Here is a 20,550-nt window from a genome sequence, read left to right as displayed (position 1 = left end):
CAATGCTGTTCAAAGAGGGTGCTTCCAAAAGAAGGTGCTTGCTTCTACTCTCCCCCTCCCCCCCCAGCCATCAATACATGGATCTTCTTTAGTGAGCCCACTTGACAAGTTTTATTGTCCTTGGGTCTGGCTTCCATCCCCTCTCCAACCCTTGCAGCTATCTGGAGGTGCTCGCCTTCCACGCCTTGCTCATTCACACCTCATTCATTCAACAGGACAACTGACTGGGGGAGGGGAGGAAATCTTATTCTACTCCTAGCAAAAAGAAATTTTTCTTCTACTTTAATTATCCTTAGGGCAAGGGTTCTCAAACTGGGGGTCGGGACCCCTCAGCGGGTCGTGAGGTTATTACATGGGGGGGTCATGAGCTGTCAACCTCCACCCGAAACCCCGCTTTATTCCAGCATTTATAATGGTGTTAAATATATAAAAAGTGTTTTTAAATTTATTGGGGGGGGTCTCACTCAGAGGCTTGCTATGTGAAAGGGGTCACCAGTAAAAAAGTTTTGAGAGCCACTGCCTTAGGGGCTATAACATTATACCAAGGCTTAACACAAAGTTTTCTATACGTTATTCTACACAGGGATCTGATACAAAGTTGTATGAAAATAGCTTAATACAAGCTTATATGAAGAGGTATAATATAGAGTCATATGAAAGTTATGTGAAGATGCTTAATACAGAGATTTATCTAGAGGGTTCATTTGGGTGGGGGTCTAGGTGTGGGTGGTTGGGGCTCTTCGAGGTAGTACAGATGCAGAGCAGGTGGGGCTTGTCAGGGTGAGGGTTTGATGGGCCTGCTTAACAGGGGAGCCCCAGCTGCTGCCAAGGGGATCCGCATACTGGGCCCCTATTTCCTTTATCACAGGGATCAGCAACCTTCGGCACGCAGCCCACCAAGGTAAGCCCCCTGGCGAGCCAGGTGGATTTGTTTACTTGTCGCGTCCGCAGGTTCAGATGATCACAGCTCCCACTGGCCGCAGTTTGTCGCTCCAGGCCAATGGGGGCTGCGAGAAGCCGCGGCAAGGACATCCCTCATCCTGCACTGCTTCCTGCAGCCCCCCATTGGCCTAGAGCGGCGAACCATGGCTTCAGTGTCGCATCACAGCACTCTGCAGGGGAGGGGTTGTGTGCTCAGCAGCTTGTTTGGTTGGCTCCACATGGAGCCAGCAGCTGGAGCGGCGTGGTGGTAAGGGGAGTCCCAGGGGGCGGTCAGGGAGCAGAAGGAGGGTTAGATGGGTCAGGAGTTCGAGGGGGCAGGGCTGTCAAGAGGCAGAGGAAGGTTGGAGGGGTCGGGAGTTCGGGGGGGACTGTCGGGGGAGAGTTGGATGGGTTGGGAGTTCAGAGGGGCGGTCAGGGGAGGGGCATGTGGAGAGAGATCGGAACAGTCAGGAGAGAGGGAGCAGGGGGAGGGTTGGATGGGTCAGGAGTTCTGGGGGGGCTGTCAGGGGACAGGGGTGTGGAGAGGGATCAGAGCAGTCAGGGGACAGGGAGCAGGAGGAGGGTTGGATGGATGGGAGTTCTGGAGAGCGGCATCTGTTGGGGGCGAGGAGTGGTTGGATGGGGTGTGGGAGTCCCAGGCGGTCTGTCTAGGGGCAAGGGTGTGGATAAGGCTTGGGGCAGCCAGGAGACAGGTAGGGGATAGGGCCCTAAGGGAGCAGTTAAGGTGGGTGGGGGGGTCTCAGGAGGGTGCAGTCAGGGGACAAGGAGCAGGGGGGGTTGAGAGTTTGAGGAGGGTGGGAAGTGGGAGGGAGTGGCTCAGGTGCGGCTCTCCCCTCCGTTCTCTTTTTTGATTGTTGAAATACGGTAACCCTAAAAAAAGCGGTGCCCTGGCTCGGAAGGGAGGAGCCGCCTTCCGGCAGCACCAGAGAGCCAAAGCATCAGCTTGCAGGGGGAGCGAGTCCCAGCCATGGAAGAGCCGGAGCAGCACAGGGGGGCAGCAGCCCTACAAAAGCGGTGACACCGCTAGCAGGGAGCAGCCGCACCCCCCATCCCTCCTGCCCCAGCTGCAGCCTGGCACACACTCCCCAGCGGGGGCTCCTACAGGCTGCAGCAGATGCATGCGGCCGGCAGCCCCCATGTGCTCCCCAGCTCCCCCCTCATCATGCATGGGCTTTGCGGCTCCCGGGCATGTGAGCCACCGGGGCACGGGGCCCTAAGCCTGCCCTGGAAGGGGCAGCAGCGGTGGTGGCTCACACACCTGGGAACCACACAGCCCAAGTGCAGCGAGGGGGCAGCCAGGGAGTTTATAGGGGGCCAGTGCCCGCATGCATCCACTGCCACTTGCAGGAGCCCCCCGGGGAGGAGGGAGGTATGCCAAGCCGCAGCCTGGGAAGGAGGGGCGGGGGGGTGGTTGCTCCCCCCTAGCTGTGCTGCCACCTTTGTAGGGCTGCTGCCCCTCTGCACAGTTCTGGCTCCTCCATGGCTGGGGCTCTCCGCCGCCGTAAATGGGGCTCTCTGGTGTCTCCAAAAGGCAGCTCCTCCCTGCTGAGCTGCTGCAGTGGCCCAAGTCCGGCAAAGCCACTGAGTGGACTTGAGGCAGGGACTGCCAGGATGGGGTGGGGAGGGCTTGCAGGGGGCTGTGTACCCTCCAAGGGAGTTCAGGGGGCGGGTGGGGGAGACCTGATCTGGGGACCAGTCCCTGGGCACAGCTGGCCCCTGAGCTCTATAAAAGCTCGCTGGGATTTGCCCATCAATGAACCTGTGGGGGCGGGGGCAAGGTGGGAGTTTTGCCCAGTGCACAAAATATCCGTGTACCGGCCCTGGGTTTGCCCCCTGTCCATGGGGGGGAGGGGGGAGGGCACCTCATTGTGCCGTGCTCCAACCGCCCTAATGGCCAGAGCTCCCTGTGGCACCTGTGTTTGTGCGCTGGACAGTCACATCCAATCCCTTCACACTGCCCCCCTTTCCCCTCCCTAGCCTTGTTCGCAGCTCCAGAAAATCCCTTCAAACTGTCCTTTTCCCCTCCCTTTATTTCATGGGAGGATGATGAACTGAGTGGGCAGGTGGGCAATGAGGCTTTATATTTGGGGAGGGGAGTGAGGAGACGAGCGGCAAGTCGGTGGCTGAAAGGAGGCATCTATTTTCATTATTTTATTTTTTGGCATTGCTGTGTGCAGTAATATACTGACCCCAGGGGGCTGAAGAGGGGGCGGGTCCTATTTTACTGCTGTGATCTGATCACTCTATGTGCGCTGTTTCTTTCTCCCTCTACAGGCTTCCACACACTGTTAGTGCCTTGATAGTGTGACATGCACCATGAGATATCTCTTCTCTTTGTGTGTGACTATGGCCATGTCTACATCTAAAATTTTGCAGCGCTGGTTGTTACAGCTGTATTAGTACAGCTGTATAGGGCCAGCGCTGCAGAGTGGCCACACTTACAGCAACCAGCGCTGCAAGTGGTGTTAGATGTGGCCACACTGCAGCGCTGTTGGGCGGCTTCAAGGGGGGTTCCGGGACGAGAGAGCAAACCGGGAAAGGAGACCAGCTTCGCCGCGGTTTGCTCTCTCGGTCCCGGAGCCACCCAGCAAACCGCAGGGAAGGAGACCTGCTTGCTCGGGGTTCCGGGACCGAGAGAGCAAACCGGGAACGCCGCGGTTTGCTCTCTCGGTCCCGGAGCCACCCAGCAAACCGCAGGGAAGGAGACCTGCTTGCTCGGGGTTCCGGGACCGAGAGAGCAAACCGCGGCGTTCCCGGTTTGCTCTCTCGGTCCCGGAACCCCGAGCAAGCAGGTCTCCTTCCCTGCGGTTTGCTGGCTGGCTCCGGGAACGCGAGAGCAAACCGCGGCGAAGCTGGTCTCCTTTCCCGGTTTGCTCTCTCGGTCCCGGAACCCCGAGCAAGCAGGTCTCCTTCCCTGCGGTTTGCTGGGTGGCTCCGGGACCGAGAGAGCAAACCGGGAAAGGAAACCAGCTTGATTACCAGAGGCTTCCTCCTTCCACGGAGGTCAAGAAAAGCGCTGGTAACTGTCTACATTGGATTACCAGCGCTGGATCACCAGCGCTGGATCCTCTACACCCGAGACAAAACGGGAGTACGGCCAGCGCTGCAAACAGGGAGTTGCAGCGCTGGTGGTGCCCTGCAGATGTGTACACCTTCAAAGTTGCAGCGCTGTAACTCCCTCACCAGCGCTGCAACTTTCTGATGTAGACAAGCCCTATGAGTGTTTCCCTTGGCTGTGAATTTATTCAACAAAATCTTGAGCTTCAAAATGGCTACCATGAGTGAAAAGGAAGAGAATCAGAGCACAGAGTTTTCAACACTGAATGGACGAATAAATACTTATGTACCGTTTCCAAAGACAAAATACAGTGCCTCATGAGTCACGAAATGTTAGCCCTTCTGAGAATACAACCTTCAATGGCACTTTGAAACTAAACATCCCAATTTCGCCAAACTGAACCCAAATGAAAAAATAATTAAAGCAGTCAGCTTAGCAAAAAACCTTAGTGGAGCAAATTTTCAAGGAAGTGAGCACTGAGAATGATACGGTTACTAAAGTAAGCTTTCAAATTTCTAAGGACATTGCTGCTGCGGGGAAATGCTTCACGGAAGGCTAGTTTTTAAAAAAGCGTATATTGATTGCTGTATCTGAGTTATGTCCAGAAAAGGGGAATATCTGAGAATGTCAGTCTATCACGCATGACTGTACAGAGAAGAATAGCTGACGTTTCTACCAATCTAAGGCCATGTCTACATCTAAAATTTTGCAGCGCTGGTAGTTACAGCTGTATTAGTACAGCTGTATAGGGCCAGCGCTGCAGAGTGGCCACACTTACAGCAACCAGCGCTGCAAGTGGTGTTAGATGTGGCCACACTGCAGCGCTGTTGGGCGGCTTCAAGGGGGGGTTCGGGGAACGAGAGAGCAAACCGGGAAAGGAGACCAGCTTCGCCACGGTTTGCTCTCGCGTTCCCGAACCCCCTGCAAACCGCAGGGAAGGAGACCTGCTTGCTCGGGGTTCCGGGAACGAGAGAGCAAACCGCGGTGAAGCTGGTCTCCTTCCCCGGCTTGCTCTCTCGTTCCCGGAACCCCGAGCAAGCGGTTCTCCTTCCCTGCGGTTTGCAGGGTGGCTCCGGGAACGAGAGAGCAAACCGCGGCGAAGCTGGTCTCCTTCCCCGGCTTGCTCTCTCATTCCCCGAACCGCCGAGCAAGCGGTTCTCCTTCCCTGCGGTTTGCAGGGTGGCTCCGGGAACGAGAGAGCAAACCGGGAAAGGAGACCAGCTTCGCCGCGGTTTGCTCTCGCGTTCCCGGAGCCACCCTGCAAACCGCAGGGAAGGAGAACCGCTTGCTCGGCGGTTCGGGGAACGAGAGAGCAAACCGGGAAAGGAGACCCGCTTCGCCGCGGTTTGCTCTCCCATTCCCCGAGCAAGCAGGTCTCCTTCCCTGCGGTTTGCTGGGTGGCTCCGGGAACGCGAGAGCAAACCGCGGCGAAGCTGGTCTCCTTTCCCGGTTTGCTCTCGCGTTCCCGGAGCCACCCAGCAAACCGCAGGGAAGGAGACCTGCTTGCTCGGGGCTCCGGGAACTAGAGAGCAAACCGGGAAAGGAGACCCGCTTCGCCGCGGTTTGCTCTCGCGTTCCCGGAGCCACCCTGCAAACCGCAGGGAAGGAGACCTGCTTGCTCGGGGAACGGGAGAGCAAACCGCGGCGAAGCTGGTCTCCTTTCCCGGTTTGCTCTCGCGTTCCCGAACCCCCCTGCAAACCGCAGGGAAGGAGACCTGCTTGCTCGGGGTTCCGGGAACGCGAGAGCAAGCTGGGGAAGGAGACCAGCTTGATTACCAGAGGCTTCCTCCTTCCACGGAGGTCAAGAAAAGCGCTGGTAAGTGTTTACATTGGATTACCAGCGCTGGATCACCAGCGCTGGATCCTCTACACCCGAGACAAAACGGGAGTATGGCCAGCGCTGCAAACAGGGAGTTGCAGCGCTGGTGATGCCCTGCAGATGTGTACACCTTCAAAGTTGCAGCGCTGTAACTCCCTCACCAGCGCTGCAACTTTCTGATGTAGACAAGCCCTAAGTGATCCGTTAAAACAGAGAGTCAGTGAATTCTGCTTTTACTCCCTAGCTATGGATGAAAGCATCGATTTAAAAGACACAGCGCCCAGCTTCTTATTTTTATTAGAGGTATTGATAAAAACTTTAAAATTGCTGAAGAACTTGTTGGCATGTGCTCCATGACAGGTCACATAACCGGAAAAGAAATCTCCACTGACGTGATAAAGTGCACGAATGATGAGTCAGGATTAGATTTCACAAACTTGGTGGCCATTTGTACTGATGGTGCTCCAGCAATGTACAGAAAAAATGTTGGAGCAGTTACTTTTCTTGAAGAATTTATTGGGAGACAAATAACCAATCACTGCATTATACTACACAAAAGCTGCTGATGTAAAAAGTCTTAAAATTTGAGCATATAAATGTCAGTGGTAGTTTCCATTGTAAACTACATCTGTTCTAGAGAACTAAAACATAGGACATTTTGAGCCTTTCTTGAAGGGAGAGACGCCAAGTGCAGCAACTTAATCTACCATACATAAGTGAGGTAGTTGAGTCAAGGAAGAGTGCTCCAACATTTTGTTGCTTTGAAAGAGAAGATAGCAAAATTCCTAGAAAATTGGGCCAATAAAATTCCCAGAGCTTGAAAATGAGTCCTAGAATCAAGATCTCTTTCTTTTGTCATATTACAGCAAATCTGAATGATCTCAACATTCAACTTCAGGAAAAAAAATCAACTGTATTTCACATGTGTGCAGCAGTGAAAGTTTTCAAAATGAAATTGAAACTTTTCAGAAGTCAGCTGTCAAAAGGTGAAATGTGTCACTTTTCCACTTGTGCACAGCGTATCCCTCAGCACAAACACGTTGAGTTAGGAGAAAATTACGCAGAGCACATCAACCTTTTGATTGAAAAATTTGACAGAAGATTTACTTTGTCTAAAGAAGAAGACATCCAGTTGAAGCTGACTGAAGATCCCTTTTCTGTGGATCCAGCGGAAGTGCCACTAGATTTGCAGTTGGAGGTTATTAAACTTCAATGTTCGGCAGTTAACCGAAATAAGCACAGAGAAAGCGGCCTGCGGGACTTCTACAAAAGTCTGGACGATGGAAAATACAAGTATCTTATCAAAGTTACACTGAAAACGTTCAGCATTTTTGGAGGCACTTACATATGTGAACAAACATTTTCCATCATGAACATGAATAAAAACAAGCAACGTTCTTCTCTGACTGATGACCATTTGGAAGACATTATGAAAATATCCACTTCAAATATGAGCCCGGAATAAGACAACCTTGTTGCCAAAAAAAGATGTAATCTCTCTCATTAAATTTGCAAGGTAATTATGAAAAGTACAAATGTTTTGTGTCAACGGAACAGGTGTTTCATTTTTCCATGATTTATAAAAAAATTGAAAATAAATTTAAAGAATTGTTTGCTTTACTTGAAAAATTCTTGAGTGTATCACCCATGCCCTCCCCCCACAACCTTCCTTTTCAGCCCACAGCTGTTTCAGCAGGGTGGCACTGGGGAAGGAGGGTTTGTTTCTGCAGTGCGGACAGCACTGGGGGAGGGGGAGAATGCTATGTTTCGGGAGGGGATTGGGGGGGTGTTTTGGCAGCACTGGGGGCAGAGGGTGTTCAGCTCTCAGCTGTTTTCTTTGGAGTAATATGGCCCTCGCCACTTTACGAGCTGTGCAGGCCTGGGCTGAAGGAACTGGGATTGTTTAGTCTTCAGAAGAGAATAACAAGGGGGGATTTGATAGCTGCTTTCAACTACCTGAAAGGGGGTTCCAAAGAGGATGGATCTAAACTGTTCTCAGTGGTACCAGATGACAGAACAAGGAGTAATGGTCTCAAGTTGCAGTGGGGCAGGTTTAGGTTGGATATTAGGAAAAACTTCTTCACTAGGAGGGTGGTGAAGCACTGGAATGGGCTCCCTAGGGAGGTGGTGGAATCTCCTTCCTTAGAGGTTTTTAAGGTCAGGCTTGACAAAGCCCTGGCTGGGATGATTTAGTTGGAAATTGGTTCCGCTTTGAGCAGGGGGTTGGACTAGACCTCCTGAGGTTCCTTCCAACCCTGATAGTCTATGATCACACAGCTTCCCTCCCTCTCCATCTATTACAGATGAGGCATAAGGAGCCAGTCATCCTATTGCCTACTGTGATTTGGTGGCCTGTAGCAGACACCAACTAATACCAGTCTTGTGTTTGTTTGAACATTGATCCATGTACATTCAAGATAATTTTCTTCCAAGTTATCAGTGACTCAAACTGGTAATGCCATTTTTTAACATCGGGTGCCACTTCTCCTCCCCTTTTAAGGGCATAAAAACCACCACACTGAGTCAGACCAATGGTCCATCTAGCTCAGTATCCTGTTTCCAAAAATGACCAGTACCAGAGCTTAAGGAGTGTACACAGAACAAAGTAGGTGGAGTGATCCAGCCCTGTCTTCTCCTCCCAGTTTTTGGCAGTCAGAGATTTAGGATCACCCCAAGTAGATGGCTGCATCCCTGACCATCTTGGCCAACAGACCCTGATGGGCCTATCCTCCATGAATGTATGGGTTCAAAAAAATAATTAGGTTATACTTTCGGCAATAATGCCCCATGGGAATGTATTCCATAGGCTAATTGCATGTTTTTATTAAACCTGCTGCCTATTAATTTCATCAAGTGATCCCGGTTTTGCATTGTGGAAGAGGATAAAGAACGCTTCTCTATTCACTTTTTCCACATCTTTCATGATTTTATAGGCCTCTATCCTATCCCTCCTTAGCCATCTCTTTTCTAAGCTAAAAAGAGCTAGTCTTTTTCATTTCTGCTCATTCAGATGCCATTCCATACCCCTGATCATTTTGGTTACGCTTCTCGGAATCTTTTCCAGTTCCACTTATCCTTTTTAAGGCAACCCCTCCCCTCCAATGCCCATTACTTTGCACTTATCAAATGTTGAATTTCATATGCCATTTTGTTGCTTTGGACATAACCATCTTGAATAATTTTGTGTTATCTTCAAACTTTGCCACTTCACTGGTTCACTCTGTTTTCCAAATTATTAATACACATATTGAAAAGCACAGGTCCCAACAGAAATGCTTGGGAGACTCCACTTTTTACTCTCCTCCATTATGGAAACTATTTAAAAGATAAGAAACAAAGGGTAGGAATAATCAGATACTGATCCATGAGCGGACCTCCCCTCTTGTCCCATGACTGCCTATTTTGCTTAAGAGTCTTTGGTGAAGGAGCTTGTTAAAATCTTTCTAAAAATTCAAGTACGCTATATTGCCTTGATCACCATTATCCGCATGCTCGTGGGGACACAAAGAATTTTAATAGATTGATGAGGCATGATTTCCCTTAACAAAAGTCAGATTGACTCTTCTCCAACATAGCATGGTCACCTAAGCATCTGATTCAATTTGCCCAGTAGTGCAGTAAGGCTCATGGGCCTGTAATGACCAGGATCACCTCTGGAGCCCTTTTTAAAGCTTGAAATTATATTAGCTACCTTCCAATCATCTGATACAGAGACTTGCTTCAGCAATCCATTACACACTACACTTTGTTCCGCAATTTCATATTTGAGAACTCTTGGGTGAATACCATCTGGCCCTAATGACTTATTACTGTTTAATTTATCAATTTGTTCTAAAACTTCTTCTATGGACATATCAGTGTGAGACAGTACTTCAGATGTGTCACCCAAAAAGGGTGGGTATGTCCACCACATCCTCTTGAAGACAAATCCAAAAAGACTTACCTGCTGAAGTCTTTCTAAATTGGTTATAGCCATTGATTTTAGCATTTTGATAAAGGTAATCAGCCACCAGTTTCAGTAATACCAACTAGATCAAATTTATGCTCACAAGTGAATTGTTTGTTATCTAAGCTCCTAGCACTGGTGGACAGGCAGTTAAAGAACGTCTTCTCTTCATGTCCTTTGGTTCCTCGATTAATTTTTTTCTCAATATCTCGATTTTATTCTAGCAGCAGCAGGCTCCAGGGCCACTCCAGCAGTGGCCGGTGAGGCTGACCATGGGGTGCCTGAGCACCTGGCCCTATGACTTCCGTGACCTCTGTAACAGAATTGCAGCATTACTGATCATCATTAGGCCATTGCATAAGTAAAGGGTACTTCCTCAGGCTTGATGGATGGCAACGTGGAATGCAAATTGAAAGTCACAAACCAATCTTGAGTCTGAAGTGATGGAGGCAAGCACCACCATCTTGAAGCCAAGGCTGTGGAGGCATTTGTTCAGTCTCCTCAAGTTCGATGAAATCTCACATCGATGTATGAGGAGTCAGTAAACACTACAGGTAAACACATATGCAAAGTCAGACCAATGCAAGAAGTTGCAGTGCAACTGTTGTAGATTGAACAACTGTCTATCAGTGCAGAACTGGATAAATTCTCCTCTGTCAATGGTATGAAATGCATCCATAAGCACAGCTGGGAAAAAAAAATGGAAAAAAGCATGGCAGCCAACACACAACCTTGTTCAGTGACACAGGCAACCAGAAATGGGTCTGGTATCTTGCCATTTCCACAACTCTGGACAGCACCACATCATGGAAGGACTGAATGACCAAAAATTAAAAAGAAAAAACACCTCTGCATTTCTAGAGTCCCTCATGATTTATAGAGTTAAAAGCTTTAGCTGAGTCAAAAAATATCATGTAAAGACCATGGTTTTACTCTTAGCACTTTTCCTGAAGCTTATGGGCTGCGAAGATCATGTCTAGAATGGTTTCCACAAGACAGGTGTTAAGTCTATTCAATATGACCCATGCAAGAATTTTCCCAGCAACTGAGAGTAGGGAAATGCCTTAGGATCAGGAAATACCTCAATTTTGGTCAAAGATGAAGATCCACCTTCTTCAGAATGAAGAAATAATGAGAGTAGAAACTCTTGCCCCTGTATTCTTGAAGAATGTTTTCTATGGCTCCCAGGTGGAATAGGCTACTTTTTGTAAAAAGGCTCTTGTGAGATGGGTTGCAGACGAAGGGAGGAGAGGAAAGGGGCAGGTAGAAGACAAGAAAAAAAAAAAGTGTCTAGCACCCATTTGTTAGCTAAAATCTCCACCCAAACCTCCTGGAAGCAGGGGAAACTGGTTTCTGAAAGTCAGCTATGCAAAAGATTCCAAGCTTGAATGCCTGGGGCACATGCACACCTATAGATCCACAGCAACGCATATTTGAAGAAGAACCTGACTTCTCATATTACTAGTAACAAAAGTAATTCAATTACAAATAATTTTTAAACCAAAATGTATAACATACATCTACAATACTTGCATAGGATTTTTAGCATGTAAAGGCCACCTGATTCCTGGTGGCTTCTAGACAGTCAATGAATCATGCTACTTAAGTAACCCTTGATACAATGAACTCCTGAAACAAAGTGAATAAATACTGATTTTACAAACTGTATAATTATGTATTTAGACTAAGTAGTACATGAACTTCACACTGTTGGCCCAATCAATGTATTCATCCAGCCCTTATGTTAGTTTAAGAGCACAATGTAGTCTGATACAATGTCAACAGCAGCCACAAACAGCTAGCAAGGAAAATGTATAAGATTACATAAAGCTACTAAATTTTCTTTTTTCAGCAGATTGTGTAGAGAGCTTTACTGTAGCCAGAGGAAAAAGAGTAGTAAAAAAATGCTTTATACGCTGCAGGACTTCAGAAGGGGAGGTGGGGGGAGGAATAGAACAGAAGAGGCTTGACCTAACTCTACACTAGTACTTTTGTCGGTATAACTTATGTCACTCAGGGATGTGAAAAAACCACCCCTCTAAGCAACGTAAGTTACACCAACAGAAGCACCATGTGAACATGGTATGTCAGCGGCGCTAGTTGGAAGTGGTTTAATTATGTTGACGGTAGGGCTCTCTCCAATCAGCACAGAGCAACTACACAAGCGATCTTACAGCAGCACAGCTGTGCTGATACAGCTATGCCACTGTAAACTTGCTCACATAGACATGGCCTAAGAATGGCAAAGAAAAGGTGATAAGAAAAAGAAAGGGTAGAATGGGAAAAGAAACGAAGGGCAGACGTGGAAATGATCCTAAGCACTCCACCACAGAACCCAATTGGAAATCTTGGTAACAGACACTCAATGGATTCAGACAGCTTAGAATCAAAACTTGGAGGAACAAAACTTTAATACATAACAGCTGTTTTATTATTATGTATCATAATTGCTAGGTAACCAAGCATTTCCGGTAAAGAAGCTTTGCCCAGTATTACACAATGGATTGAAGAGAACATGCTGTTCCCTTTTAAAATCGGCCAATTATGAGTACAGTGAAACTACTGTCAATTCAGATGAATTACTAATAGACAAAAGGAGCTTTACAAAAAGTATAAAACCTCTTTTACACTGTTAAAAGTTTAATGTAATTTCTTTTAAACCCTATGTCAGCCTAGGCTATCAAGGATTAACATTTTTCCGGGTCATCAGAAATCAGAGAAAAACCCAGCTCATATGCTCAGCTTTCGTGCTCCCCGCTTCTTGTCTATTTGTATTTAGCCAGGAAATCATATCCTATTAAGTAGACTGAGAATTTGGTATTTGATCTCATGCAGAGGAAAACTTATCAATATAAAAAAAGATGAGGTTCCTGGACTAGGTCTGAAACTAGTTTTTCCTAAAAATGTAAGTAGTTTTATTTAGTACCATCCCAAAAGTCAGGATTTGCAGATAGGAGGCATTGTGCTAGGAGATCCACTAACACTATAAAATATGTGCTCTCTCTGTAGAACTTATTCTTGAGGCAATACAAAGGGGACAAGGATCATTTTTCAGGCTGGAAGTAACTGCTATGAGCTCAAGTAGTTCACTGATGATATTTATTTTGATTTCAACTAGATGCCTTTCCAGAGATAGAGATATAATCCCACTAAGAAATAACAACAGAAACAATAGTCTTCTACACAAAGGAATGCAGTCTACAAAACCAAAGTTTCTCTACCTAGGATTCTGCAAAACCCTGACACACACCTCAAATAGAAAGAGCCTAATGTCATAGAATACACTGAATTTCACAACAGAAATTCTTAATTCAATACTGATGACAATTTTTTCCTTTCAAGAGTTTAAGACAAATGTTTCCATCCAAACAAATAGCAAACGTTGTCAAAAATACTCAAAGTTTCCAAATGTTACTGTAACCTGCAGTGATGTTCAGTCCTACACCACTATCATCTCTAGATTTTTATATATGTATTATTTTTAATACGCTGCACTGCAGTATTTGGGCGATATTCTGATATTGTTTCTCGTTAACTTCAGCCTTTATTTTCTTGCAGATAAAAATAATTCTAGATCTATAGCGAAAAAAATAAAATGGCCTGAATAACCAAAATAAACAAACAAACAGAGTGATGAAAAACTAGTTTACAGATTTCAGCAGAGACAGCAGCTATTAATAAACAGGAGGAATCATATTGAATGGTATAGCTGTTTAAAAAGAAAAAAGCATACCTAGCTCTTTAGCACTTACAAAATTGTCTTTAATATACGCTGCTTGCACAGTTATAAGCATAGGAATTTGTTTAAACAAACAATGGTAATCCACTCAAACTGCTTCAATTACTGTAAATGTGTTAGTGGCTCAAGATCATTTGACATATGTCATTACAACACAATGGCGGTAAAAAAATAAATGATATACTAATATGGTAGAAGACTCCAGCCTTCTCTTTGAAACTAGTACATAATTTTCCTGTGAGGTTCACCTACACTTCAAATCCATCTGTAACCAGGCCCTTTGCCACAACACACCATAAGGCAGACAGGCTGTTAGCCATATTCCAGGGACGGCCAAGTTTACTGACCCTGTGAGCCACATACAACCATCTTCAGATCTTCAGCCCTGCAGGGCGCACCTGCCAGGCTCAGGGCTTCAGTCCCACTCTTGCTGAAGCCCCAAACCCTGATAAGTGCACCCTGTGGGGCTGAAACCCTGAGCTGCCTGCTGGGCAGAAGCCAGAGGTGACTTATGGAGGGACACATGGAGGTCAAGTGCCCCCCTCCCCCCGATTTTTGCCAGGATTTGTTGGCCTTGCTCTGTCACATGATGCCACCAGGCCCCCTCCCAGCAAGACAGCTGCTAAATCCAGCAAACTGTTAAGCGGGGCTATGAGGAGAGGTAGCGCCAGCGGCAAAGAGGTGGGAGCTGCAGAGATAGACACTGCTTTTGCTGCTGCTTCCCCAGGTGGAACTAACATCTGGGAATTGCAGAGCAGGGCTGCTGAGGGTAAGAGGGATGGTATGCCAGGGGAGGGGGGACGACAAACCTTTAAATTGCATGCCCCTCTCCCCCACCAGCAGGCACCAGTCATCTCTGCCGGAAACCCCTAACCTTACCATCTCACCACAGGGCAGAATCCCCGAAATAGGCAGAGAATGGAGGCGGGAGTAGAGTGAGCCGCACAAGCCACACTAACTGTAAAAGAGCTGCATGTGGTTCACGAGCCATAGTTTGGCCATGCCTGCCATATTCCATAGCCAGGCTAAAAAAAAAAAAAAAAAATCTGTAATAGTGCAAGATCAGGGCCGGAGTGCATAAAGTTTAGCATATGGGTAAGTCTTTGCAGGAACAGGACCTTAGTTTGACACTGTTATGCCATATATTAAGCCTTAATACGGCTGCTACACATACAGATAATAAGGATTTGGGTATCTCAGTAAATGCTCAGATGGCAACCACTATCATATTTACATCTTCTGGATTTATTTTCATCATCTCTGAGAGACAGAAGACAATTCCCAGAGATACTAGTAGTACTGAGAAATGTTACCTAAACAGGTATATCATAAGTAAACACCGTCTCAATGGCTAAAGGAACCCTGACAACTTGAAATCTTGTCAGTTTTCAAAAACTTATTTAATAGCCTCAGGTATGACTCCTGATTCCATGCCAAATTTGATTTTAGAATCACTGGTTTGGTTTTTATTTTTCTTTATGATCTTTCCTTAGTTGCTGTATGAAAGGTCCACACAGATAACAGGGGGAAAAAAAGTGACTATCAATATACACATGCGCGCACACAAACACACACACCTGTCAAATGAGTAACAAAAAAACAAAATAACTTTCTTCTCAACTTTCAATAATAGTAATCTTGAAACAATAGCAGGAGAAAGAATGAGAAATGTGGTATATTAGTTGATGATGTTCACTCTAAATAAACCTTCAGTTTTACTGAAGCATTAAAAACATTTTCTACTTTCCTATGTAATCTACCAAACAATATTAATATAGTGTAAATTTGTATTATCATTTTTAAAAAAAAATAAAAAAGCTATTAAATATGTAAGGTTCTGAAGCTTAAAACTTTACATACCTATTTTAGAAAATCAGTTTTATAGCACAGGTCTTAAGATAATTAAAAAATATAGTCCTTTAAAATCTGATAATCTAGGTCCTCAACTGAAAACAGTTAATAAAGTCTCAAATAATCTGCTTTGGTGTCCAAGTTAGAATACACCATAAAGCAGAGTTTTTCAAACTTCGGGTTGCGACCCAGTGGTGAGTTGCAACATGTCAGGCACTGGGTCGCACTGTGACTACACAAGTTCCGTCAGTGGTTCTGCCCAGCTAAGGCAGGCTAGTGTGTACCTATTTTGACACTGCGCTGCACCCCGGAAGTGGCCAACAGTGGATCTGGCTTCTAGACAGGGAAGCCACAGGGCTCGTCACGCTGCTCCTGCCCCAAGCACTGGCTCCAAACTGGGGGGGGAAAAGGGGGAGGAAGAGGGGAGAAGAGCAGCAAGAGTCACGCGCCTCCGCCTAGGAGCTGGACCTGCTGCTGGCCGCTTCCAGGGCGCAGCGCAGTCCACAGTACCAAGGCAGGCGGGAAGCCTGCCTTTGCACCCTCACTGCACCGCTGTCCGGGAGCCATGGGAGGTAAGTCCACACCCCAATACCCTGCCCTGAACACCCCCAAACCTGGAAACCCCTCCTGCACCCCAAACTCCAGCTCCACACCAGAGCCTGCACCCCCAGCCCAGAACTGACCCCCTCCCACACTGCAACTCCCTGCCCCAGCTGTGAGCCCCCCCTAAACCCAGAGCCCCTCCTGCATCCTAAACCCCTCATCCCCGGCCCCATTCCACAGCCTGCACCCCCAGCCCTGACCCCCTCCCGCACCACAACCTCCTGCCTCTGCCCAGAGCTCCCTCTGACACCCTGAACCCCTCATTCCCAGCTCCACCCCACAGACCTCACAGCTGCACCCCAACCCTCTGCCCCAGTCCTGAGTCTCTTCCACACCCCAAGCCCCTCATCCCCAGCTCCATTGGGTCATGGGCATCAACTATTTTCTTCAACTGGGTCCCCAGAATAAAAGTTTGAAAACCACTGCCATAAAGCCATCTTTTAGAGATCCTGTTGTTGGCTAAATTGTAGCTAAATTCTCTCAAATTATAATTTATTCAGTGTAATACTAATGGCCAATTATTAAATGTTATTAAAAGAAATTAATAAGTTTTGTCCATATGGTTACATGGAGCAGAGCTTGGCAAATAAAATGGTTTTACAAAGACAGCGTACCTGCCTGTAAGGTAAATAATAACAATGAATAGCTTTGAGACAGTTTGCTAACATGCATAAAAAGCAACATAAGACAAAGCATCTTGCCAGCCTCATTTATGGTTTATTTAATTCTGTAGAAGAGATTCACCTAGCTAATACAATCTTTTATCTTCACATTTTAACAAGCAGAGATTTGCACGCATACATTGAAGATTTAGCAGCCGGCAAGTTAAATTCTATCTGACTTTAGAATTTGCATTCTGAATTGATATTTATCACTTATCTAGTATTATGCACGTTTAAAAGTATTCTATGATCACTAACATACATGCATGACACCTACAACATACAGCTCAGCTACAATATTGTACAACACTCCTATCAGAAAAGCAGACTCCACTATAACACACTTAACAAGACACAGCAGAGTTGCAAAGAAAATAAGCAACAGCTAGATTTTAAGGTCATCTTTAACATCAGTTTAAGTGCAAGTGAAGCCCTAAATGTGATTAAACAATTACTCTGTCCCATCATCCTGCCTCCTAATGCCAGACTGGAAGGATTAGAACCACCTGCAGTGCCACAGTCTAGCTGGGAGCTCACCTCTCACAGTGCAGGGAGGATCTTAGCCACACTGCAGAGCCAGGGCCAATACTTTCCACTTACCATGGGAGAGGAACTAGATAAGAACCACACATCACAGGGAAATAGGAACATTCAGTACGCACCCCCTCTGTGCAGGCAACGCACACACTGACACTACCATACATCCACCCACTGCAAACCCACCTGCCTACTCTCCCCTCAAGCAGCCCCCATCCCCGGCTCCTCTCATTCACCCAGCCCAGCCCCCATAACCCATTGCACCCTCGATCCGCTTGCCCCCAATCCCATAACCGCCGTCGCCCAGTCCCCGAACCCCAATCCGCTCGCCCCGATTCCCCTCACTCACCCACCAACCAACCCTCAAACAGACAGAGCAGGGGGCTCCCTGCGCTCGGGGCCGGGCTGCAGCCGACCCCCCAGTCCGTACCGCACCCCCCGACAGGCCTGCCCCTTCAGGCGCAGGGAACGGGATATTCCCCCTACTCCCCGGGCACGGTTACATAACGGGAGACGGACCCGCCGTCCCTCACTCACCAGGCGCCCCGGCTCCTCACAACGCCGCTGCCCCAGCCCAGCACAGACTACATACACTCAGAAACGTGACTGAGACACCGCCCCGCGCCGCCCATTGGCCCGGGAGGCACCGCCTCGGCCAGCGGCAGGGGGCCCCCGCCATCCCATTGGCTCTGGCAGACATCGCTCATTTTACATAAGCCTCACGTGTGACACCATGTTTCCATGGCCGTTTTCGGGGCCAACCGCCTCTCATTCCGGAGCGACGGGCTGCGGCAGGGCCAAAACATACTCACCCCTCCACTGGGCTCGCCAGCGCCGGGCTGGGCAGGGTACGACCAGCCGCCCGCAACGGCCAACTAGGGCAGCGACTGCATCCTGGCCAGAAGCGCAGCGAGACTTCTCTCCCTGCCTGAAACTGTAGCTGAGGTCAACGGGTGCCGAGGGCGGACGGGAGGGAATCAATGCGTGCGTCACAAGGGGCGGGGCTCTGGATGGGCAGCCATGAGCGGCGGGGCAAGCGGCCAGCGACTGCCCCATCGTAGCGCTGCCTAAGTGCCTTGTCCCTTAGCTTCCCCAGTGTGCCCAGAGCCCCGCGCCCGCCAGCTGCTCTGCGGAGGCGACCTGCCGGCCGGGCCCCAACCGAGCTAGCAGGAGGCAGCTTTGGCTAAAAGCCCGGAGCAGGAAATCTGGTTCTGTGCCCAGCCCCGTTCTTGGCCGACCAGGGCAGGGGCCTTCGCGGCTGTGTGCCTCAGTTTCCCCTCGCCCCGTTCTTGGCGTGGCGGGCACTAGCCAGGATGGGTTTTACTTTGGGCCGGCATGAGTGATCCCCAGGAAAAAAACTCAGCGTAGACTTGACGTTTTGATGTAGGTCGGACTCTGTATCTTGAAGTAAACCAGGAGGTGACCAGCCCTTCCCCCCGCCCCCAGGTTTGACCTGATAAAACGAGAGCACCTGGTCAGCCCGCTGTTCGTACCGTGGGGTAGCACATGCATGTTCACTTACCTTGAGGGTTTAAAAAAAAGAATAAAACCCCCACACTTTTAGCATTGAAGACAAGGCTGTCCTTTGGGGCAGGGGCTGCCTTTTGCCAGCTTGTACTGGGCCTAGCCCCATCCTAGTTGAGACCTTTAAATCATAGAAATGTAGACCTCGAAGGGACCTGAAGAGGGCATCTAGTCCAGCCCCCTGCAGTGAGGTGGGATCAAGTAGACCATCCCTGACAAGGGTTTTTCAAATCTGATCTTAAAATCCTCCAATGACACAGTCTACCTTGGAAACCAATTCCACTGCTTAACTACCCTTATAGTTAGAAATATTTCACCTAAGTCTTCTTTGTTTACCCTAATTACTACTTGTCCTACCCTTCCTGGTCATGGAGAACAATTGATTGCCAGATTCTTTATAAGAGCTGTTAAGCTATTTGAAGACTAATATCAGGTCTGCTCCCCCTCACCCCCCTGTATTTTCTCATGATGAAATATGCATACTTCTTTTTACTTTTCCTCATAGGTCAGATTTTCTAAACCTTTTATCATTTTTGTTGCCCTCCGCCAAACTTTCTCTAGTTTGTCCATATCTTAAAGTCTGGCATCCAAAACTGTAGACAGTACTCCACCTGGTACCTCACCAGTGCCACTTGCTCCCAGCTCATTTTAAAGGGATGCTGTCCAGGTTTGTTCGGTTTTTTGTTTTGTTTTTGTTGTGTTTTGGGGGCGGGGGCTAAACAGAAACCAATGAGAATATTGTCTGGGTTCTATTCCCTGCCCGCTTCTCCTCCCCACTTTTCCATATACTTTTAAGTGAACTACTTTTCTTATTGGGTTGTTTAAAACCAAAGTGAAAAAACTATTTGCCATCTCCAAATATGGGAGTTCCTTTACTGTTTTCTCACAGCAGTGTGCTAATGAAAACTGGGTTGTATTCTCCTTTCGTCCCACTTTTCCAGTGGTTATAGCAGTTTGTATCAGTACAGCAAGTTACTCCTGATAACAGTGGTATTAATTAAGAGGCTACCAGGTCTATTACTCCTACAGTAGTGCACATCCCTGCTGACATAATCAATTATTCTTGTTCACAGCCAAAGAAACAACCAGCCACCATATTGGCTCCTGTCTTGCTAGAAACACACCAAATAAAATGGTTGCTAAGTACAGCAGGACTAAACTGTTAGAGAAATATTTTTTTTTAACTTTTAGACTTCAATCTTGCTAACACTTTTGCACATCTCACGGTTTATTTACTGCCTGCCATCATAGTATCCAAGTACTGTGTACTTTATGTATATTAGTCCAGATGGGGGCTACTTACGTAAATGAAATTAAGATAGTGTAAGTATTTGCAGGATCAAAAGAACCCAACCAAGAAACAAATAATTTTGTTTACCGCTCTCAGTCTTTTCTATATTTTAAGGTTAAAAGCAAGATATTGCTTTACATGGTGTTTCTTACATATTTCAATAAATATTTAAAATAAAAAAGAGATACTGTATATGTGCAATGTGGTTGAGTTAACATTACTATGAGAATCTTAGAGTTCTGCCCCTTTAAAATCAGGAGCTAGTTTATTATTGGCACCAGAACAAGTTACTCTTGAGGCCAAAATCAACCTCTCATTTTTAGTATGTGTTTGGTATATGTTCATCTCAAAGCAGGGCCGCCCAGAGCATTCAGGGGGCCTGGGGTCTTTGGCGGCGGGGAGCCCTTGCCACCAAAGACCCAGCACTTCAGCGGTGGGTCCTGGGGCAGAAGGACCCCCCACGACCAAATTGCCACTGAAGACCCGTCCAGGGACCCACCGGCGAAGTGCCAGAAGGACACCCCCCCACGGGTCTTCGTGGAACTTCAGTGACAGTTCCTGGGGCAGAAGGACCCCCC

At 47.6% G+C, this 20,550-nt stretch overlaps 1 protein-coding gene across 3 annotated transcripts in view; it reads right to left on the bottom strand.

The window, feature by feature from the left end:
* Window positions 1-17,759, bottom strand: part of PER2 (period circadian regulator 2) — an 87,252-nt gene extending 69,493 nt beyond the window's left edge. For all 3 annotated transcript variants that reach the window (XM_030574253.1, XM_030574249.1, XM_030574250.1), the window contains exon 1: window positions 17,695-17,759. The gene's annotated coding sequence lies outside the window, so the exon portion shown is untranslated. The remainder of the gene's footprint in view (window positions 1-17,694) is intronic.
* Between the last annotated feature and the right edge of the window lie 2,791 nt (window positions 17,760-20,550).

The sequence above is a fragment of the Gopherus evgoodei genome, chromosome 9, assembly GCF_007399415.2.
Source record: "Gopherus evgoodei ecotype Sinaloan lineage chromosome 9, rGopEvg1_v1.p, whole genome shotgun sequence".
Taxonomy (NCBI): Eukaryota; Metazoa; Chordata; order Testudines; family Testudinidae; genus Gopherus; species Gopherus evgoodei.
This window is presented reverse-complemented; position numbering and strand designations above follow the sequence as displayed.